Below are 24,648 nucleotides of genomic sequence, written 5' to 3'. Positions count from 1 at the left end.
GGTCAAAGCTGGCAAATGCCAGCTTAAAGCACTTGTGAACTTCTGACCTGAAATGGGTCATGAAAAAGAATGCCTTTGAATTCAGCAATAATACACATTTTTGTGACAGAAGGACTAGTCACGAACAAAGCTTTTCTTTCTATGTTTAAAGATGGTATCTTACATAATTAAAAAGTAAGGCACTAGCTGCAGCTGCTTGAAAGATTCTTAGTCCTTAATAGAGTAACACAATTTATTATAGCTTCTTTATTCCGTTCTCCAGTTACACAGGTCTTGGGTTCAAATTATGGTGTTTCCCTGCAAATTCAGACAGCAGTAAAGGATTGAGACTATCCTTCATCCAGCCAACTCTGGCTGGATCGACCCAAACTCCATTTCAGGAAACACATTCCTTTAATTTTACCTTGAAGTCATATAATGGGTTGGGCACAGCTTTCAAGAGGGAAAGATTATTATTATAAATAGATAACATGGCTTCAGGCTGCACCATTTGTCACTTCAATCTCAGTTAGGTCCATAATAATGTTTGTGCTCAGAAAATCCTCAAGAGCATGAGAGTGCATTTGTATGGCCTGTTAGGCACAAAATTGCCCATTTTATTGGTGCAATACAGGTGCACCTTTAAAAAAATTTACTCTCTTTGTTTATAACTGATCAACTAAAAAAAATCTCAAAGCAGGCGTGACACACTGCCTGGTGATATGGAGATAGTGTCAGCTAATGTAATGTACACATAATTCAATATGTCACTTTTCTCAGCACATTAATAGCCGCATTTCTTCAGCCTACTTATCAGAATTCTGTCCTAAACAACATCCATGCCAAAACAGAGCCAGAGGCATTGAAGCAGTGGTATTGCACTATGATCTCATGAAATAAATATCAGCTTTCCTTCCTTAAATAGTTTTGTTACTGAACAGGTTGAACTGTACTACAAGGATATAGGTTAAGAAGTGCCTGCACTGTGTTTCAGTACACAAAAATACCTCTAGTTGTTTCACCTATATGGTTGGCTAAATCACACCACGATATTTCAGTGTCCTGTGTTTTTGCTCCCCTCAGTAGCAGTTATCAACTTAATTGTAGGCATCACTGTTGTGATGATGAGCTCTTGAGTTTATATCTTGGCTTTTGAGAAAGTGCATAACTTTGTTGTAGGCTCACAAACTCAGTTCAGGTTTCATAGTGCAGTCTACAATAATGCAACCAAATCATGATTCAGGTACCCTTTGCATTTGACCAGAGAGGCATTCTCACTGACAAGGTGTCTTCCTTTGCTGCAGGTCCATAAGCAAGGATGTGCATGCTGCCAGTAGCTCTCATTAGCATAAGGAATTAACCTTTTTTATCTCTTTCTGCTAAAGAGAATGAAGTCCTCAGATAACTTACAGCTCAGAGCCAGGCTCAGTGGTCTTATGCAGGAGCTTGAAGAATGCCGAGGGTCCTCCTTTGGATTTTCGCAATGAAAGGACACAAGGTCTGGGTTAGCTCATGACAGATCCTGTTTTCTCCCTGTTGTCATTGCTGACAGTGTTGTGTGCTTGCAGGAATCATCACTTCCAACTGGCAGAAGCAACAAAACTAAGCAACTCCATTTTCAGTGCTCCCTCTCCCTTCTTAAAATTTAATCTGTTCTCTGAGGCACTTCATTTTCCCATATATTCTTGTTTTGTGTACATATCTACACTAGCACTAATACTATACCACATCTAAAACCTAAGATATTTTTGTTAATGGAAAAGCTTTTGCAAAAGTACCAAATAAGAGAAACTGAACAAATTATTGAAAGACATACAGAGGTAGTTTCTTTTTACTTTTATGAATATGTGCCATTTCCAGAATTAAGCAAAAGTTTATTGTCATACACTGACTATATATTGTGTATATATCAGAAACTTTGGACTGAAGCAGAAACAAAAAGGATATTACACAGCATCCCCTAAAATGTCTTTGCTGGGGCTAGAAACTGAGCTGAATATATTCTCATCCTGAAGTAAAGCCACAGTCTGACTCTTTTTCTTAAAGTGGCTACTGCAAAATGTATCAGAGTACACTGAATGTCTAACACTATTTTTTATTAGAACAGAACAGTAAGTATTTTTTCCAAGAGAAAAACTCATAAGGGGCTGAAAACAAGACTACAAACCTTCATCTCTTGTAGTGGGCTGGCAGGACTGTCTTTCCAGCCCAGTTTTTAATCTAGAACATTTAAATAGCCTGCTGCTTTGGATCAGCTTCCATCATCCCACCCAGTATCTCAGAAAATTCCCTTTTCTTTAGCTCTGGACTACATGTGTGTTTTCTGCTCCCTTCCACCTGTTTCTCCACCTCAGCAGTTCCCTGCCTGCCAAGTCTGTCACTTCCCAGATGCTGAGCTCTGCTCTCCTTCACCTTTTCCCCGCTGAGCAAGTTCAGTTGCAGTCATTGAAGAAGCCACTGCCCTGTCCGTAAAACATTCCTCTGTTGCCAAAGCCCAGTGGCAAAGTAGTCAAGGCAAGACAGACAAGCAGTCTTCTTACCTGCTACCAGCCACTGATTTTTAAAAGGAACATAAAAAACATTAACTGCAAACCAGAAAATGAAACAGATGCTATTCATCACAGTCCCACCCACAGCACCTGGACTGCTACACCATCCTCTTTCTACCTCAGCTCTTCTCTTTCCCCTCTACCCCTTCTTCCTGTATGCCCATCTCTCACTGTCACCCAAAATCCTTTCATATTTCCCGTAATTTATATCAAAACAATTTAATTTTTATTAAACTTTTCCCTTCTTGCACCAAAGACTTGATGTTCCTCAGATCTTTTCTTTTCTTCTGCTCACTTGTAAATTGCTTTTCATTCAAGAAGACTTTCTTTTCTTTGCTTACCTGAAACCTGATATGCTGTTTCTTACTATTTTTCTTCATTCTGAATCTACTCATCTCAGTCTTTCATTTCCTGACAAACTCTGTGCCCTTGGCTTGCACACATTTTTGAACACCAACTGCAGTGTATCCAGACCAGATCCTCACAGGGGGCATGCCCTGTAGGTGGGCTGACATTGATTTTGATTTATTTGCAATTATGCTAGCTCAGAATCGGATTCCTTTTTTTTTTTTTTTTTTTTTTTTTTTTTTTGTCAACACTTTCACTTAAATGTAGTCTAGTAAAAAAAAAAAAACCAACAATGACTGTACACCTTACCAGCCCTGGTTTAGTTTGCAAGCAGGTAACAATGCTTACTTCTCCCCTCTTCTTTCCTATTGCTGAGAAATAACTGACTGCTGTGCCTTTCCAGAACTGAAGCTGTCTTTTTTTTGCTTGTATTCCTACTATGCTCACTAATGTCTGTTCTCAAACTCCTTATTTACTTTTTTCCCTTTATACCCCAGAAGTTTTATCTGATCTGTCAAGCTTCCTTTATAATTGTGTTCATAATCTTGACCTTGTCATACGTTATTTTCTTTATAAGAACATGGGAATTGCCAAATCAGAAAACAAGCAATGATTCATCAAGCCTACTAGCTTGTCAAAGAGGGCAGAAAAGGCTCACAGGATATCTAGACAGGAATAAAATATTATATAAGATGGTATAAATCCTCTTTGGCTTCCAGCATTGATTGGTTTGAGCCCTCAGGCTTTAGTTTATACACTTTACTGTTCTTATTTCAGCTAGTATGAGCTACCTATGGGCCTTTTTTTGTGTAGTTGTATTTTATATTGGTAAAATTTTATAATTTTAATGTTTTGGCTAAAAAATACTGTGTTGGTTATTTGCATATTAATGAGAAGCCTTTTTCAATGCTACGAAAACATCTGCTTTCAAAAAACTTTCCTGGTCTACCTATATATAAACAAAACAACTGAAAAAAAGGCATTTCACTTTATGCACATTTTCTGGAGCAGGATCCTTCCCCTCTAAGTTTTCGTGTTTATATATGACTCCTAGATTTTTCTTAAGAACATTAAATTGAGTCTTTCACCCACTCTGTCTGGACTTCTGGTCCAAGATACAAGAAGAAAAATAACAGCTTTCCAAATGAAAAGGAAAATTATTTCTGTAGATCTACAGCAGGAGAACACACAGGACAGGGTTGCAGGGTTATTTCTAGTAAAGCTCAATGGTGAGACAGGGAACTGAGACAGTCACTTTAGAAAGATAGATTTGAGCAGAATGGTTTAGGTAGAAAATTTTGGATAGCCTGTAGCTAGACAATAGTTTTGTTTCCTTAAAAAACGCTGCCTTTGGGATGAGAGAATCACCAAGGTGCGACTTGCTAAGGAACTTCTCTTAAACGAATACCTTGGATACAGTCTCACAGTTTTTGGGGTACTTTACAGTCTTTACAGATTTTTTTTCTCCTCAGTTATGAAAAAATGCTTGAGAATGGGATATGTAGGTAAAATATATGACATGTTCTTTTCAAAGATGAGTAAAATTCCAGCAGGAAATCGGCCATATGCTGCAGTGCTGCTCCGGTTCGGATGTGGTTGTTCTGTTTGGAGCCAGTGCTTTGATACTGTCCTCCTTCCACTCTGAAACTTCACTCACGAGTTGAAACTGTGCATTATCTGCCTCAGCTGCAGAGAGAAGGTTCCCAGTGCCACAGTCTCCAGTCAGCAGAACCATCACCTTTCCAGCCAAGGATAGCCCAATTGGCACAGCAAAACCAGCCATCACAAAACATCTCAAAGCCCCTTGAAATACTCTTTCCCAAATGCCTGAGGGAACCACAGTCAGTTCATGACTGATAATGAGGGTGTGCTTTGAGCAGTTAATGGAATGTTATCAGTTAAGTCACTTGAGTCATTATTAGTTTTGAGTCTCATTCGTTGTAAAATGAAAATAGAAAAGTTCAGAGTAATATATTGTATTCTGTACTACACTTCAGGTAAATAAGAACAGCTGGGATAGAAATCATAGAGTAGAAATTAGTTTTTTCTCTTTTTATCTTGTGGGTGGAGGCAGATATCTCTTATTTTATCTCCACCTACTTGTACTAAGACTCAAAGAATGTAACTATATTTTCATATAAATGAACTTTTACCAGAACTACTAAAATTTTCCAGTCATCTCAGCTCCCTCTAGTATTTTCAGCCCCAATAGGTGATGAATGAAGTATTTCCCTGGTTTAGTACCACAGGGTGATCTGTGGTCTTCCTTTAAGCCTCCTGAATTATTTTCCCTCTTTTCTACTGCCCAGCACTTCCTCTTTCTATAATTTATTGATGTGACCTTTGACAACTTTTAAGTACAAAAGATGTGTCTAAACATTGCCCACGATATCCTCTTTTCTTACCAATCACAGCCCTGGAAGAGGCTAATTTCCATTTCATTGACTGCAGATGAGCGGGAACTTCAGGTGCCATGTGTTGTTTCCTAACACACCCCTGTTAATGAGAGAGGCATCCAGAGAGACCAGCTGTGTGCAACTCCACCTCAGCCATCTAGCTGAGATATAGCTGCTGGGTTCCAGCTTGACTGGGTTCCTCCTCTGGCCCCTCTCCCAGCAGAAATTCAGGGAGGGCAGTACTTGATCTGCCCAGCTGGTGAGGAGGAGGGTTCTGGCGTGCATGTCCGCACTCCGGCTTTCTAGATCAGAAGGGTAAATTCTTTGTTTGAAGTGGGTTTCTATATCTAACTGAAAAATGGTTGGTTGTCATTTGGTATCGTTACACTCCTGATGTATAAGGATTTAAAAATGAAAGGAGGGCTGGATCTTAAGCAGAACAATAACACATTTGGTCTGAAGGATGGCTCCTACCGACTTGTAATGGTTATGAGGCTGAAGAAACCATTTGCTCTTGAATACTTAGCAGCTGATTCAACACAGGCTGATTAGATAAAGAAAAGAGAGTGGAAGGATAATAAATAAAAAGAGTGCTGTGATGAGAGTTCTAAGGAAATGAAAAACACTTTATTGATAATCAATCTGTGGTAAATTTTGATAATGAACTCCTGTATAATAAGCAGCCCATGTGCTCACCCTGCCACTGGAATTCTAATGAGGAAGATAATAGATCCAAATTAGAAGTTTGCCAGTGAGCCTGTTATTAAAACAATCAAACATTTTAAATGCAAGTAAACAGAAGCTAGAATCCCTATTTTGCTATTAGGCTATATACTATCTTCCTTTTATTTCCTTACTAATGAATGGACAAAGTTATCCTTTGGATAACTTTAAGAGTTTCATGATTACCTTCTTGAAGCAGGTGAGACTATTGCGGATGAAATGGGATTAAACACTGACATTAGATTATGTAATTATGTTGTATGGGGAAGGTAAAAATAAGTTCTTATGCCAAGACACAGAAATATGAGTATGAAAGTCCTGCCATTAAAGTTTATAAACCCTGTTGAGCTATGTTCTATTGTAAGGCAGCAAGTCTGTACATGGCACAGTAGTTAAAAAATATATCTATCCATCCACCCAGGGGTTAATCACACTCTTTCTTGCATCCTGACAGCTCTGATCATCCTCTTGCAGAGCTCTGCTGGACTAAGCATTGACCAGAGCCATTCCCACATTTGATCAGTAGTGTTTTCCCAGCTCAAGCCCAACTTCTGACAATGTCCCTATGCTGAATTACTTGGCCTAATTCTGCCTCAGTGGCTGTAATACCCTCCATCAACTGCTTCTCACCAGCCTGTTGAGAATCTGCCTTTCCACTTTATTGAGCTACTGTTTAGCTTGCCCCTTGTTATTCTAATTTCTTTTTCCAATGAACTTAGTGCATGATTGATTTTTGTTAATTCTGTCAGACAATCACTAACTGTTGCCAAAGAGGCTTGTCACACCATTCCAGCAATTTTACACTTTGCTCTCCCCCTCCTTTTTCCACTGCTGCCAGCCCTGAAACCAGGGCCCATGAGGTTGCCTGAAAACTGAAATGGCCCACTGTGGGCACCATTTTGTGCCTCAGCACTGTCTCCTTCCCTTTTGCAAATGCAGGTTAAGCAGTTGAGAAATTGATCTGGAGGTGGAAGTGCGTTTAATCTTGTTTCTTTGAATAATTCAAAGTGAATTTAATATTTCAGCTTCTACCATGCTTGGCAGAATACTCCATGATTTGGAGTTGTGTGTTGGGAGGAAGAGGAAGGACATGAGAAAGGAGATGAGAAGGACCAAACTGATCACAGAATGCCTTAGATAGCTTCATGAATTTCAGGTTTCCCAGGGAGTCATCCTTTTAGGGTGAAAGATGACTCGGAACAAGTTTCACATGTACACTTGTGGTAGCTAATATGCTACTCCTGAGTGGAGACAAGCCTTTGAAATTATTGGTATCAGGGATCCTCAAGGAACCCCTGATTCCCCTCACCTCAGACCCTACCAGAACGCCCTACCCAGGACTCCAGGGTCTCAGCTCACCTCAGGACTGAGCACCTGGCCCATGCTACTCCCATAATTACCCAGAAGGATATCTTGATATATTTTAAAAAAATAATTGTAGTTCAGAAGACTGCAGCATGACCATAGTGTATGGACAGTTCCGTTTCCTCTGGAATTATGAACAGTATCTGTGCAACTGATAAGTGAATTGTTCACAAATCATGATCAAGGGAAAAGATTTAGCAACTTTTAGTGCAGAAGAGATTTAAGTATTGAAATAAAATATAAAACAGTAGCTGCTTCAGTCTTTTTTATATGCATCAGTCTTCCATTTTACTGCTAGCTCTTTTTGATGTGGACTTTTAAATTCACCTTCCAAGTTCTGTGGTTCAGAGGAGACAGCTCACTTTTAAAGGAGGCATGAAAGATCTAAAGATGTGTGGTTGAATTACTAGTAGTTTAATCTCAGACAGATTTCTATGCAGTGATTAAATAATTTAAAAAAACTTTTACTTATGTAGGAAAAGAGGGAAAAAAACTACATTACTGAAAATAAATTGAGTTGCACAAGGCATTAGAGAGAGATTGATTTAATACTGTGTGAAAACAAGAGACCGACATTTTGGAGATCATCTAATTTTTCTATTCAAGAGAATTTTGGGGCTGAGAGGGAGCAGAGTTCTTTCGGTTTAGGTTTTAATCACATTATGAAATGTGATTTACATCACATGTGGCTGCTCTACATATCAGATGTATTTGAATAACGCAGATCTGTGCTAGCTCCACTCAGAGCATGGTCTATGTAAAAACTGGTGCTACCCAATGGCAGCATGGAAGTATGATAGCTGTGGTGGAATCTCCCTGAGCACTCTGCAAAATCAAAGAGATTCCATGACACTAATTTCTTACAAAATATTTACAATTTTTTCCTACAAAAACTAGAAATTTTGTGCTTTTTTTTCTCTTATACCGAAGATGGTCATGTCAGTATTAGACTGAACCTTAAACTGCAATCAAGGTACATCACAGGTTCTTGTCCTGTAGAGGTTTCACAGCTTTTCCTTCATAATTTTTCTTGTACATGCACCCCATTTTTGACAACAGCACCAATTTCCATTAGTCCAATCACTTCTACAGACAGTGTGCTCTTTGCTCCCTATCATCAATCCCATAAAGAAGTTCCCAAAGAAAGGTCATCTGTTCATGGTCCTTCCCTCATCACTTGTGTATGTACAACAAATTTTTAATGTTAATAGTTTAACATAATAACCAAGGGATTTTTTTCCAGACTTCTTACTCCATTTCTTCTCATTCATTTTGTTCCAATTGAGCTGCAGTCCATGGGGGCTTCAATCTATCAACAGTATTTAACACAATGAGTACTTAATAAGGTAAGACATGGTTAAGGGGTAGGGAAAATTCTGGCTGTTATAATGTAATTGGCAATGCAAATTAAAATCTGTCTTCTTTAGAGTCTATTTTTTCTGTGCAAGGAAGGCTGAAAAATGCTTGGTATTTAGTCTTCTACACTCTGACTTATATTTTAATGCCTGAGGTAAAACTCAGAGATAGAGCATTTCCCTTTTTGGGTCACTGAATAAAGATACTCTGCCATCAGGAAGGATACTGTTGATGGCACACATGTAGGATGGTTTTCCATTTAAGTGAACTATCATGACCAGTCTGCCTTTTTTGCCCAACTCATACAGTTGACCTTCATCAAAACAATTTGCTTTCTACAAGAGATGAAACCAACAAGTGACACTTGCATTGTGAAATGAAAAAATAATGATAAATCATTCATGACAAATGAAGTTCTAGAAAAGTTTAGGGTTCTGTTTACCACTGTTCCCTGTTCTGAAGTAGATTCAATTTACTGTGCCCCTAGGAACAGAAACTGTAGGTCATGCAGTAAGATATTGATTTTGCTAATTACTGAGGATAATATTGTATATTTTTGAGTTGTTACATTATTCTTGAAACTTTTTTTTGTTTACTAAACAAAAAAGTTTTTCATGCATGTTTTTCAGACCTGTTAATTTAAAAACCAAATGTGTTTTACATAATTCTCTGAAAATAGAATCATGATTACTGTATAAAATTCTTTCTCCATGTTATTGGTGGAACTTAGGTTATATTCATATATGTATTTTTAAGGACTTCTTTCAGAACTGCTTTGTAACTAATTGGTTCTTAATAATTGTCTAAGTTAATAGTTTGACTACAAGGAACTGAACCAATAATTTTTCTTGAGCTGGAATAACAGGTTCATTATGAGTTGTTTACTCTTTAATTGAAGATACTTCTTAAAACAGCATTAAAGAGGAAAGAATCACTGGAAAATCAGAGGGAGACTGCATTAAGAAGGAATTATTTATTCCTAGATGAAAAGATTAATTTACACCTATTCCCAGCCAGAAGATAGCTGATTTTTAAAAAGAGTCTGAGGTAAACCATTATAGGAAACCCTAAACCATTCATAACATTGCAGCACCTTTTTTATGTTTACTGCCTAAATATGACTAACTGAAGGAGACTTGTGACTTAGAGTATGTCTTCTGCAGATGACTTAAGTACCATATGGTAAATTTGCACCCAATCTTATGGTTCAGCAGTATGGACATATGGGTTAAGTCATGATTTTGAACTGCTTTACTCTTCATATCATCTATTCCAGAATTTTGTTGAAATGTCCTTAGGGAACAGTCCTTGAATATAATTCATGTGCTAATTTTTGAGGTTTCAGTAGAGCTGATCACAATTAGAGTTGGACTTTTAGAAAATGCTGAGCTCCTAGTAGACAACTTGTGGACTCACTTTATATTAAAGCCTGGTCACTTCCTTTGGTGTCTTAGTGAGATCTGAATTTTTAATCTTTTGTCGCAGCTTAGTTATTCTGAAAACTGTAGCATGAATTGCTGTCTTGATACTCTCCCTGAATTGCAAACAGGCATATTTTGTCACTCGAATGTTTTTATAGTTGCCTATAACTTGCAGTGTTCTGTCATTGCAGAGTTTGCCTCCTAAACTTTCAGAGGAAGTTGGACTTGCTTGTACCAAATCTATATGTGAGTTTTTGACACAGAGAGAAGTACAGCAGTAAAAAAGATTTATAGTCAGAGTTTATTACTGATGAATAGAATCATGCAAGAGTAAGGCTTGAAAAGACATGTTTACTGATAGTAAGTCTGATGTTTAAAGTGGCAAGTCCCAGGTTTGATGTGATATGTGATATGCAAGTGGAAGACAAAATTTTACTGAGATGATGAAGTGAATATAGTTTTCAGAAGGATTTTTGAAGGAGTGCAGAAAAGTTAGTCATTTACCTCCAGGTGATGTTTAGCAAAAATGGAGTGCCAAAGTTTCTTAAGCTGTCCTTTACATTTTGTGCAGCAACTCTACTGGAATTTTCTTAGACTTATTTATCACCACAAGGAGAGGTTCAGACTTTTTTCTTACAATTTCCTTTACACTTGATGGGAAAATTTTTCAGCTTGCTTAGTTAAAGAGAGTGGATGTATATGTTTATGAGATGCTTTTTTCTGTTCACATTAAGAAGATGAAAATGTCCCTGTTCTACTGTCTGTGGACTCCTTACTGAAACTGTGCAGGGTCAGACTAGTTTTCAGCATAGAGAAGATTATTTGCTAGGAAATCAACCCCGTGTCAGGAACACAATTTATAGGTAGTTTGAGAACTATAATTTTTTTTCTAAATTTCAGAATATTTTTTACCTTAAGATTTGCAGATCCAATTGACTTGCCTCCCCCTTCAAGCTCTAACTCCATGCAGGAGTGTGCACCTCCATGGAGGTGAGTCTCTGTAGCAATTACACTTACAAGCACTTCTGGGGTTCTTTTAAGATGCAGACTGGGATGGTTCAGTGATGCAGGGAGGCAGGCGGGGAAGAGCTGTGCAACAGGGCTTTGGTGCATCTAAATAGTGCTCCTAAAAAATATCCCTAAAATAGTGCTCCAATGAATATATCAAGCTCTCTGTCTTGGAGTATCTTCAGGGCTGTGGTGGAGTCAGCCTGCTGGAGCTAGAGTTCTTGGGGAGCATCAAATGGGTCTTCTACTTCCCAAGTGGACCTCAGGTCTGATTTACCTGTGAGATGTCTGGCCCTGACTCTCTTTGCAGTCACTGGTTTCCCTGTCAGCTCCCACCATGAGATAAGGGGTGTATACTTGCAGAGCAGGAGGAATAACCTCTAACTTTTCCATTCAAGACCTATGAGAGCTCTGGGGATATCCATATTGTGGTGGTGGGGAGCTGTAGGGAATCTGAACACAGGTTGAGTGCTGGTTGCCTTAAAGGAAAAAAATGGATGATCTGCTGTATCCCAGGAGTGCTCAGGGCTCCATGGTGTGCAGTGTCCAGCTCACACTACAGCTTCCTTGGCCAGTATGGACATGTGTTCATGTCTTCATGGGAATCAAGGTCCCTGGGCCAAAACACCATGAAAATCTGGGAAGCAGCCTCGGCTGCACTGTGCAATAATAACACTCTTTGGTTATGTGCTCTCTGTACTGTGGTGGAGCAGATGCAGGGGTGTTATGTTGCTCTTGTTAGGGAATATCTTATTTCTGTCCTTGCAAAACTTCATCCTATACACAAGTTCAGATTTGATTCTCTCTACAGTTCTTAACAAAATACCCGTTTCTTTTTTTTTTTTTTCCCATTACCATCAAGCTCTACTAAGGTTCACTGGACATGTTTTAAGTAATTGCAGTATATGTTAAAAGAGAACCCTAAGAGCAGGGAAGGAAATAAGTCTATTATGGAGGATTTTAGTTGATTTTTCAAATTAATGTTTCAGATCACCATGCAGCAGTAGATATAATTAAGTGTCAGAGAGTGAGGGCTAAATGCATGAATAAAATATCTTATTGTATCATTACACTTTTATAATAAGATTTACTTGTCAACTTATAATATAATAATGTAACTAACAAGATAATTTATTTCTCAGTGTAATGAAGATGTACAGAAGGCAGAGGCAGGACCTTGTAGGATGCCAGCTTCACTCTGTGGCTCAGCCTGCTGGATAGCATGCACACATAATGAAGGAAAAACCCTACTGAACTGAAGCAGGGGACGTAGGATGGATAACGGATGAGGAAAGAGCAGGAGTAGGCATGAAGTTTGCATTTGGTACAGGAGTGAAAGATGAGAGAAAAACTGTTATAACAGAAGGCATGAGAGTCTGGTGAGGAAGATGATACTAAGTGTATTTCTCCAATTGGTAGAGCAAGACATTTCCATAATGTAAACTTTCAGAGAAAGAAGGTTAAAATAGCTAATTGCCTCAGTGTGGGCTGAGAAGATATGTGTAGAAAGCTATCCCAGACTGGATGACACATGCTAAGTTGTCTGGCTGTGTAAATTTAATGATGCCTTCCTTAGGAAAAAAAGAGGTCTAGTAAGTGTCAACCAGGAAGAGAGAAATCTTCATGAGTTTTCCCCCCAGTTTAGCTACATCTGATAGAGACTGTGATTTATAAAAATGTGAGAGCTGCTGAAAGAGATTGTGAGGAATAATTTGCTACCATCTCATTTCTAAGACTATATACGCATCAAGTCCTGACATCCTTCTTGTCACTGCTTCTAGGCCATGAGCAATGCCCCTTACTTGTCCTCTCTAAATTTCTGTCAGTGAACTCTGTATGGACAGATATGTATTTGCAAAGAAGCAGAGGACTATGTTGCCATTCTGGCTGGCTTCAAAAATAACATAGGGAGCTGCAAACATTACAAAGTTTATATCCTTTCTGGCTCCTTCCAGATACTGGTGCCTCCAGTGACCACCATAATCAAGCAAGGCAAATGGAGAAACTTGTCTCCCCTTGTCTGAATGGAGAAAAATATAGATGTAGGTATTCTGGGGCTACGTTCAGCATCACTGAAGCAAGTGGATGCAGGGCTCTCTCTGAGACAGAATGGCACATCGTAAATTAATCTGTTGATTCTTTTTAGACCCAGGGTTTGGCCAAGTACTGAGGGAGCTGGCTGTTGATGTCTGTACAGTTCTGGAGGGATGCAGTGGGAACAGTTGCAGGATAGGCTTCAGTCTGTGGGAGTGCTGGAGCAGGCTGTGGGGTGGTGACAGGGTCCCTGCATCAGCATGGTGGAAGAAGGGCTTGCTGTGATTGCCATCCATGCTGCAGAGCAAGGCTGCCTTGTGGGAGGTATGTCATTGCTGTACAACACACTGTCTCTCATATATCCCGTGCAATCTGCACAGCCGGGCAACACAGGGAGCAGCAATGGCACACCATGCAAGTGCATTCCTGAGCTATGTAGCATAAATATGAATAAGAGGGAACATACTGCACTTTAAATACTTTGTACATTGTGCTGTGTGTTATGACAATGACTACATTGTGGTACATTATTAAAAATGTGAGAAGTACAGTAACCTGCAAATGATGGTTTGTTTTTCCCTTTATAGCTGCCAGATGGTGTGGAACCATTTACACAACATCTGCTGGTAGTGCCTTTTAACCAGGGAAGGAAGGATCCTGCTCAGTGTTTTGCTGGTTTTTTTGGGTTTTTTTGTTTGTTTTTTTTTTTTTTTTTTAAAATTCTTAACTACCTACTCAGCATATTTATGCTGGAGAAAATGAAGCCTACGTAGTGTTACCTTATTTTGTATTTCCAAGTCACTTCAGGAACTTTGGTTTAAGGATAGAAACAATCATTTCTCATTGTTGCGTTTATGATAGTGGAAAAATAACGAAAGCTTTGTTTGCTATGACTGTTTTGTTTCCTCACAGAATATGATTAAGATAGTGCTTGCAGATCTAACCAGACCACTTGCTTCAGGACTATTTTAAGGGGTCTCCTAGATATGAACTAACACATGTACCATGTAGACCTAATGACATAAAGCAACACTATATTGTCCTTCCATTTAAAATAGAGGACTTACAAAAGAGATCTTCCACTTGTATGCAATTCGATAAGCATACAATTCCTAAACTAAGAGACTAGTTTATTAGTCTTAGCTTGTTTGTTTTTTCTTGGCTGAAATGGTGCCACAAAGCAGGCCACAAATGTGAGGTCAATATACTCAGATTGTCTCCAAGTCAGCTCTTCAAAGAGACCGGGAAGTTTTCAAAATCAGTAATGTTTTATTTTATTTGAATGAATATTAAATTAAAAAAAAAAAAAAAAAGAAAAGCTCTAAGCCAATTGGGATTACAGACTGGAAGTTAAAATAAAGAAAAATAGTAATTTTATATACAGCACTTGCATTTCCCACCATGTCCTAGCCAGTGGGTTCTTGCTTCTGAGCTTTACAGCAGTTAACATTGCAATGGTAGCTTAGAAAAAACTGCTGTGATCCCTCTGGTTTCAGGATATTCCTTTTCATTGCCTCTGAGGTCTCTCAGCTGTGTGATTCTTACATGCATTGTAGCATATAATGTCTTGATCCTGTTCTTGCTGAAGGAAATGTGAAATCTTGTCTTCTAGAAGTTCAGCCAGAATTACTTGAAAAACATTTTTCTTCTTAAAGAAAATGTTTAAAATAAGTCAAATATACCTCCAAACACACCATGGATATTATGATGATGGAGATTAGAATTTTGCCTTCTGCAGTGAAGGCCAAGACCACAACAATACTGTAGCATGTTTAGAAAAACCTCAGCTAGCTTAAAATTGCCATTCTTGGATTCTGCTGGCAGTGCTGCCATGATAGCACATTCTTGTAGCAGGCTCCAGGGAAGTTGGGAAAAACTTCAGATATGAAGAACCACTAATACATCTATTCCACTGCGTTGACCTACATAAAAATTAACAAGTATACATAAAAATTAGAAGTATGCATATGTGGGCTACAGATCTTGCTGTTTGAGTTTAGCCCTGATGAACAGGAAATCTTTTATGTTGTTGAAGTCATATACTTGATTCATTAATTGCCATTTTCCCAGTTACCCTTTTCTAGGGTTGAGTTGTTTTTTTCTTTCTGTTACTAGTTCTAGTCATGTCAATATATTGCTTTCTCTTTATGAATCCTGATATCTTCAATCCCGTCAATGTATTTGGTTAACTTTCCCTCTTAAATGAAAAGAATCAATACACCTTCATTATCAACTTAGAGAGATTACTGTTTTTCTTACTTTTTCTGGAAAAATGAAAAAAGGAAAAAAATTTGGTAGCTTTCTGGAGCTGGCACAGTCTTCTTCCTTTGAAAGTGTGGATTTAAGTAGTGACCTTTGCTGCAGGTACAGGGGAGAAGGGAAGGAGAACTCTTGCTCATCTTCGGTTTCCAGCATTCTCCCACCTGCTCACGCTGTAGGAAGTCACCAACATTCAAAGTCAAATTCCTAAAGTATTTGAGCATTTGAAGTCTGCATTGTAATATTGGCCAGTGTAAGTGACTTCTACCCAGTCTTGGAGAAGGGCAGGATGAGAGGAAAACAGGAGAAATTGTATTACATTGGTAGTCGATTAGGGTCATTCAGCCTTACAGAATACATGTATTTTGATATAAACTGATACAGTACATCTTCCAGAAATACAGTTTTCACAGTGGGTAGAACTTGTGGGCAGGTAGTAAAATCCCTGCACTGACCAGAAACTGTTGTGAACATCTGCTCCCTGACTACTTAAATTATACTTGGACAGTTTGATGCATCTCTGGCATCCATCCCATGTGCTAGCAGAATGAAAGGAGAAGAGAAGAAGAATGTAAAATCAGGAATCCTGTTGAGTTGTAATATTTCTGCTCTTTCTATTTTCTTCTCCATCCAGCAAATGTCATATCTTTGTTTAGCAACATATGACATCCTTTCTTTCCCTGTATTGTATTTGCAGCTGCCTGCTTACTTATTTTGTGTACATTACGCTGAGCCATGAGAGACTTTAAACTTAATTAAAAGACAGGACAATAGAAAGAGAGAGATTTCTATAGGAATATCTTCTTGTGGAATGGCCTGTTGAGTTAAATACACCCTACCAAACTTTAATTTCTGAAATAAATGATTCTTCCATGAATCTCATCTTTCACTACCACCTTCACTTGAATTCTGCTGCATGACTTGTGTCATGCTCAGGAGTTTTATATAACTTTGGAAATGAGGCTAGAAGGATGATTAGTTTGGTTGAAACTATTGTGGTGGCACACGGAAATGTGAATTGCCTTCAGGTTCCCTAGATATTACAACAAAAGAACAATTAATTTCCATCCTCATGTTAAAGCTACACTTGCTCAATTTTTAGACTGTATTTATGCACTTGAAGTGTTATTGCAGTGTGACAGATTTCCCATTCTGGAAAAAACAGTGCTTGATTTAACAAAAAGTGAAAATCTAAGCCACTGCACAATTTCTAAACTCCATTTTAAAAGAGCAACAATCATTGAATAAGTCAAAATTATTAGTGTTTTTAAGGGCCTTTTTAATTGCAGTTTGGCTCAAAGATATAATCTCATTTTGGCATGCTTGCATGAAAATGGGTTGGTGCCTGAGGGTTGGCTTTCCACAACACAGTAATTTGGAATATGACTCATCTATCATTAGTTTAAGCACACGTGAAAATACAGACCTTGTGTTTTATAGCAGTGGAGGAAGACTGTAACACATAATAACAGGTGTACCTCAACTGTGTGGCCTTAGGAGATGCTCCAGATGATATTCTTCACTGCCAATGGCAGAGAAAGCTTTTTCTGTATAGGCTGGCATAAATCTGCTCCATACATAAAAAGGAACACATTGTGATTTCAGTAATCATACTGGGCACAAAACACAACTACTAGCTTGTATTCAAATAAAATTCTGTAATCCTTTCCACAAGCTCAGAGCTGCATTCAGCTGGGAAATCTGAGAATAGATTATGTGCCTTATGAGAAATGGAGTGCAGTGAAAGACAGAATTATGTGCTTCATTCAACAAATATGTTAATACTTGAAGATTTTTTTTCCCCCTGTGGTTAAAGGAGGAGATAACTGGCAAAAATCCTAACCAGAAAAGGCAACCAAAGTTTCTATGCCGAGATACACATGCTAATTCTGTCAGGTATGCTATCTGTCTTCCCAAGCATTTAAGGCTTGCCAAAATCCTTTTTGCTGTTCCTCTCACTGCTTCCTCTGAATCACTTCAGTGTGATTCTTTGGTCTAATTTGCCATCAACTCATATATTAGTACAGGTATGAAAATTGAGTTTAAATGCAAAATTCTTCTACATTAATCCTGCACAGAATCATAACTTTATAAAGCCAAAGTTTGCTTCAATAAAAGGAACAAAATTGCAATATATATATATAAAAAAATAAATACTGTATTAAAAACCTAGAATCCTCTTTCCTCCTCTTCTAACCTGGATTTTTTTCCTTCTTATCTCATATGAATGCCACACCTCAATAAATTAAGCACGTCATATAGTTAAAAATGGAAATAATAGCAAAAGTCATCCTTTTCCTTTCCTCAGTTTTTAAGACCCATAACTAGGACCAGTAAATGTAGGATGATGTGTGTGAAGGTGTTTTTCTTAGAAAAACTGAAGTTAAGCAGTTGTATTTTGTACTTTGTCTCTTCTGGGTGAAAGAAAACAATTCCTTACCTCTTCTGGAATGAATTCTGTACCTGAGAATGGCAAAACAGATCAGTACCCTCCAGTGGAAGCTAACGATCCTGGACTAAAAAGAAAAACAATAGCACAAGTAAGTAAAAAAAAAAAAAAAAAAAAATATGTAAGAGAAATCAAAGTAAAAGAGCAAAGCTAAAAGCAAAGTATAAGGGATTTGCTGTGATTATTGAAATCAGCATGTGTTCCTTTTTCTGTCCATGGAAAATGTATAGGTATATACTAAAAAGATCTCAGAATAACATTAGCAGGGTATATAATATGAAGCAAATAGAAAAAAAAAAAAATCCCCAAAACCCCTTTAGAAAAAACTCCAATAAAACAGAGGCAGGGAATGATTTCTACATAAGAAGACACAAATAGCCTAGCACTTTTGACCTTGGAAAAGAGACACCTGAGAAGGGATATAGTGAATGATGTTATGTATAGATTATTAGGCTGGCAATGGTCATTATGAAGTTGTGTAAAATTACTCACATCTGTGACCATCACTAAGCCTTTTGTTTCTCTGGAGGATTGAGACAGAAGCCAAGTGCCTGTCCATCTACATACAAGTTTCCAATTAGATAACAGACACTTACTTCTGCTAAAAAGGCACTTCTGAGCATACACAACTGAAATGAAATCGTGAAGGATCTAACAAGAGTGAAGGACTGGGTGGGGTTAGGCAGGTTGGTAAGTAGGTTTGCTGTCTGGCGCTTAGCAGGATAGAAGGTGCCTGGTGGGACTGAGGCAGGCTGCAGAACATCCCAGGTTTATGTACAAAACAGTGATGTACAATCTCCTACATGCAGGAAAAGACATTTTTACAGCTGTTGCATGTCACACGTGGCTCTGTGTCATGAGTACATTTTCTGGGGGCAGATGCCCTTCACATTTGGTATAGCTATCAAGGAGGCAACTTCCTGAGTGTATTTTCTCAGTTCCTTTGGTTTCTGCATCTTTACTCAGGCACTGCTAGCAGGCTGCTGCTGGGAGAGCTCACTGGAGGGGCTGCATGTGGTTCTCACTCTCACCTGTGTAGTGCTATCAGTTCTGTGCACATTATCTTATCTTCTCTCCTGAAAACGTCTGCAGGAATGGAGTAAAATGGGAAAAGGGGCAGAGCTGATGTGGAAAACAGGTCATTATAATCATCCCTTGAATTCAGCTAGAGAGGAGAAAATTGAGCCACCTCAGGGCATTTCCATTCAATGTGTTTTTAAGTTGCTCCAGTTTACACATGAAATATATTTATTAAATGCGCTGTAAAAATTGTTCTTCAATTTTTTATTAGCATAATTAAGTATTAATATCCAATTTACTTTATATCTCAAACTTCAAAATCTAAGTTTTTGCTCTCTACAATTTATTACAAAGAGTATTGTCATAATTATTTTGTTATGTTGAATATGTTGAATGCATCATTTAAAATGTAAATAGTTTTACCCAGAATAACAATCAAAGACAAGATTGGTGCATATGCAAATTATGATCCTATCTCCAGAAGAATCCACAAACTTCTCATTATATATGTCAGGTGCACATGAAATAAGAAAACCTGCAGTGGATCTTCACAGCTGCACTTGGGGTACCTGTATGCTGTAATGTCTGTAGTTACAGCTTGAATGCAGTCAGAAAACCTCTGCTAGCTTTGGTGCAGGCACTTGGTACACATCTCATGCCTCTGTACCAGGTATGGCAGCAGAGGATACAGACCATGTCTTTTAAATGCTAAAGTAATTATTTTGCAATTAGCTTCCTGTTACTGCTGCTACACAGCTAATGTTGCCCATGGTAGTTTGCTTAGAAATAGCTGAAGAAATTCCATGAACTGAAATCACCGTTGACAGCAGTTTATAGATTAATAAAAATAAGAAAATTATATTGCTGATATTTTTCTGAAGGGAAGAAAAAAGGAACACTGGAATTAACTAGCTAGGGAGAAACTGGGGGGCTGGTGGACTGCACAAAGAATGGCTGCTCAATAAATCTAAGGTCTAATGTAGGTTCTAGTGCACTCTTGCATGATGATTGTGTCACTTAACTCCTCTGAATCTGAGTTTTCGTGTTCTAAGATGGAAGTAATTATATGCAGCTACCATATAATATCCACAGAGAGATGTGCAGTGGAAAAGTATTACTGAACCTATCAGCAGAAAAAATGGGAGGTACTTAATAAATTTTAAGGCCAGAAGGGAACATCATGATCGTTTAACCTGTCCTACTGTGTTACTGAGGCCATAAAATTTCCTCTGTGTGATGTTTGAATTACTTCTGAAACTTGTAGTTTCAGAAAGGCATTCAGACATTTTCCGCTCTTGATGAGAATACTTTTAGAATCTGTACCAGTAAGTTTTTCTAAAGGCAATAAATAGAAGCATGTCTTTAGTATCCTAGGGAATACTGTGCTTCAAAACAGGAGGAAAAACCCATTTAAAACTGTGAAGATATTCTTTAAATAAAAAATCCACAGTTTGTTTGAGTCAGTTTAAATATCTTCCTTGAATAAAATTAAAAATGTTAATTCTATTCCCTCATCCTACTTCCCTCTCTGTCTCAGCAGGGTGGAGGTCTGCTGGTGGAGATGGATGTCTCCATATTGTCAGTGTGGGTCTCTCCAGCAGCTGGGCTCTTCACCCAGTAGCTGTCCCTGGCTCCCAGTCTCCCCTGTTTCTGGCACTTGGACTATAGCCCTGAGAGCTGTATCTTCATTCCAGCTGCTGGGACAGATGCTCTTACCCACACCTGCACTGGCACACACACACAGCACACCCACCTCCTGGAACTGGGCTTAACCACACAGTTCATGCAGAAGCTGCTCTGTGTTCTCTCCCTTTCCTCCCACCTCACTCCCAGAGACACATGCACCAATGCCCACCCACCCCAGAGAGTCCCTCACTCAGGAAGAGAGTTAGAGGTTTAGCAAGAGGATGGGACACATTTCACTAATGTGAAATGTGCACAGCCAGATGAGTGTGCTGACCACCCCCTGTTCATACATAACTGATCCTTTTAATCCCCTTACTCTTCTATCTTTCTGTGTCCATTCCTTCCCAAATCACCTTGATCCTTCCCTTTCTCCACCTCTGGCTCCTGCCCTAAATATCCCATAATCAGTCCTACACAGTCTGAAATGCTCTTCCTCTGCCTCTCACAGTGTATCCCTTGCCCTTGGCAGTGGCCCCTCAGTGTGGTGGGTGAGCTGGAGAGCAGCTCCCACTGCCTCATGGGGATGGATGTCCCCAGGCCATGGTGCTGAAACACTCCTCTGGCAGCCCTGGAAGAGCTGGCTGGGAAGTTTTTCCACCTGCCTTGAGCCTTTGTGCTCCTTCATGGATGTGGACATGGCTTGATGGCTGAGATGAGGCTGGCATGAGGAGTGGTGAGGTGTGATTTTAACTCCCCCTCTACCTTTGTGCCTCTGTGCTTCTCTGTGTGTGCAGTCAAGCTTTTTATCCCATTACTTAACAATTCTATTATTGGAATGCAAGGCAAAATCACTTTTTTTCCTCCTCATGTTTCCTTTCAAACAAGCAGTTTTCAAATTACTTAAGTGACGGTGAAACATTTCCTCTTGGGGAAATCCATATTAAAATATTAAGTGGGAATGTTTCCAGCTGGCCTCTTTTAATAGTTTTTGTGGTGAAGATTTGTACCTTATGAAAATACTTAAACAGCATATAAATCCTCCTACCTCCCACTTGTGCTTCTAATAGGGAAAATCAGCTCACTCTGCACTAGTCATCCTTGCCAATTATTTTAGGATGGAGAATCTCTGTCAGAGGTTCTCTAGTCTTTCTGTAGTTTATAGGTTAAATCTATACCTGAAGTAAAGTAAATGCCTATGTTTGAGATGGCTAAAACTAGGTAAGATGGTTCCCATTCTGCATATCATTTTGGAGGGAAAAAGTCAATACTTTTTCCTACAATCACTGCTAAGTGAAAATGTGGAATGCTTTCCCACATAATTTCCAGAAGTGTTTAGACTAAAAATGTCTGATCAAGCAGCTGCGTTCCAGGAGGTCCAATATCCCATAAAAATAAACACTGGAAAATTATGCACTGATTTTTGTACCTTTTATGATTTACAGCTGTAAAAGTCTATCCAAACCCTTTATCCTGCAACGTATTTACCAATAAATAGGTGTGGACACTGCTAAGGATTGCACTGCAAATATGGCATGAGAGACAAAAAATCCTGGTAAACCTCATACCACAAGTTTGAAATTTCTGCATCACCCCTTTGTCAGCCATTTCTCCTGAGCACAGCTGATTTGGGCTGAAAGTGCTGCTTCTCCAGGCCATGTTCCTTCACAGTCCTGCATCTCCACAGACAGCTGACTGTATGTTGAGTGCCTGTGCCATGGGATATATTTTATTATGTGGAATGTTAGATTGGAAATAGTGCAGTAACTGAAGACTTTTCTATCAGTCATAACTAATATTTTTTTTCTTTGATACCCTACCCCATTTCTTATACTTGCCACCTTGATGAGGTTCAGAATGATCAAGCAAACAAAAACTTACTCAATTCTCTCTGCATCTTCCTGTTCAAGATTGACAGATATAATAACATCAAATAAAACTAGAGTTGGTGAGAAACACTGTTGTAAAGTTTATCTGTGGTTTAAAGCCAGCTGACTAAATAGCGGTGAAGAGAATTTTGCCAATTATCTCAGTCCCTAGCTGATTGAAAGATTTAATGGGAGTATCATTGCTATAAATACAGCATTACTCTTCTGACATACAGAGAGAAGTTGCAGGAAGTATACTGTATTTTTAGCAGGTTTAATGTTGAAAAATGTTACTTCTTGAAACATTAGGTATTTTATATACAGTTGTATGATTGAGGACCGTGATTATCACAGCAAATATAATCTGATTATGAAGGTCCTTTTTTTTATCTATTATAGATACAAGTCTAATGTATGCCTTTTAGGAGCTGTGTCAAAATGAGCACGGCTATATGAAGCATTCAAACTTCTGCCAGGAAAAACAAACTAGAGGGGTACCAAGATAAATGGTGTTGGTGACAGGATCTGTGCACTGTAGAAAAACATAACCTCTTCTTGCTGCAGTGCTTCCTCTGACTTGTATAAAGCCCAGTCCTGGCACACCCTGCCTGTTCCCCTGCCAGAATTTGGGGTGGCTGGAGTCCACCACAGCTGCCAGATGAGTGCATTGCACTGAGACAGGGAGGGCATTGCCTCCACCAGCTCCATTTTCTGCCAGCACAATGCAGAGGAAGGCATGAGTCACCCTGCACTCGCTTCCTGTATGAGTTTGATTAACTAAGATCTCTTTTTTTTTATGTCATTAAATTTTTAGAGAAGATGTATAATAGCCTGCATTTTCCAGAGCAATAGGTTACTTTGCTTATTTGCAGCTTCTTTGCTGAAGCTAGTAAAACCGAGAGTTCAGATCCCTTCTAAAAACGGACCTACTTTAAGGATGAAGTCAGGCCTTGGTTTAAAAGATGCTGGTTGTTCTATCTTTTGGAGGGTATGAGAAATATTTATAGAAAAATCCTCACCTTTTGGTCCTTGCTGTTGTTTCTAATTTAAAAAATATGCTCTACTTGGAATGTTTCCCAAAATCATTACACCTCAACATTTACTATTAAAATTAGTACACACTTCTTTCTAAAATGTCCCCTGTTTTTAAAATCCATATTTCTGATGGTTGAAATTCCTCTTGACTTGTAAAATAGCAAATGATCTTATGGAACACGATGCAATGCAGAGTGCAGGCAGCCCAGCCCCTTCAGAGCAATGAGGTCATGGGGAGTGTAGGCTGATGATGTTTGGCCCTGCTTGTGCTGGGTCCTGGTCTTTCATCATAATGTGTACAAATGATTAAGGTTTCTTAGGTTTGTTTTTGTTTGTTTGTTTTTGTTTGTTTGGTTTTGGTTTTCTTTTTTTTCCCCCTTTAGAACATTTTTATGTTTCCTGGATGGGATTGCTATATAGCTCTGAAAACTGGCTACAGTACAGGTCATGTAGCTATTTTGATTTGCATTTACATTGCAATTTCTACCCATTTTAGGAATATTTGGAGTACATATGCTTCCATGTAATTAAACCATGATGGTTCCAGTGGAAGTGTTGTACTCTATCAAGCTCATAATATCACTTGAAAATATATTTTTTTTAAGAAGATGTACGTGCCACAGTGCAGAGAATATATTTTCAAAATTTATTGAAATTCATTTACAGAATTCATTTTTTTTTGAAGTTCGTAAATACTTATTTGCAAATGCTTGACATCATGATGTGACTATATCAGTTCTCATGTAGCCTAACAGGAAAAAAAGAAATTAAAAATTAAGGCATTAACTCTAGAAAGATCAAAAGAATGCTATGAAAATACCCAAAAGAATGCTATGAAAATACCCAAGGAAATATGATCTGAGAAGATAAAATTGGACAAATTTAAAATTAAATCTGACATGCTATTCTCAGTCCACCCCACTGTGTCCAGGAGCTATTGAACAGTGGATGTTTTGTGATTGTTTTCCCAGAGCAAATCTCATTCTCAGGAAAGGTTCTGGGCTGATACAACCAGTATGCAAAAGGTATGTTCTTTTTAAAATGTTCCACACATGAACTGTAGGAAAATCAAGAAAAGCATGAGCTGCTGAGCATTCTCTTCATCTGGAACTGAGTGGAGGGAAGGACGTTCAGTTTTCCACAGGATGGACTTTCTCTTTGTTTCCTTTGAATTCACTTCTAGCTTTTTGTCATTGGATCAAGTTCTAGATAAGA

This window comes from Poecile atricapillus, chromosome W (genome assembly GCF_030490865.1).
Source record: "Poecile atricapillus isolate bPoeAtr1 chromosome W, bPoeAtr1.hap1, whole genome shotgun sequence".
Taxonomy (NCBI): Eukaryota; Metazoa; Chordata; class Aves; order Passeriformes; family Paridae; genus Poecile; species Poecile atricapillus.
Note: the sequence above shows the minus strand (reverse complement) of the source record.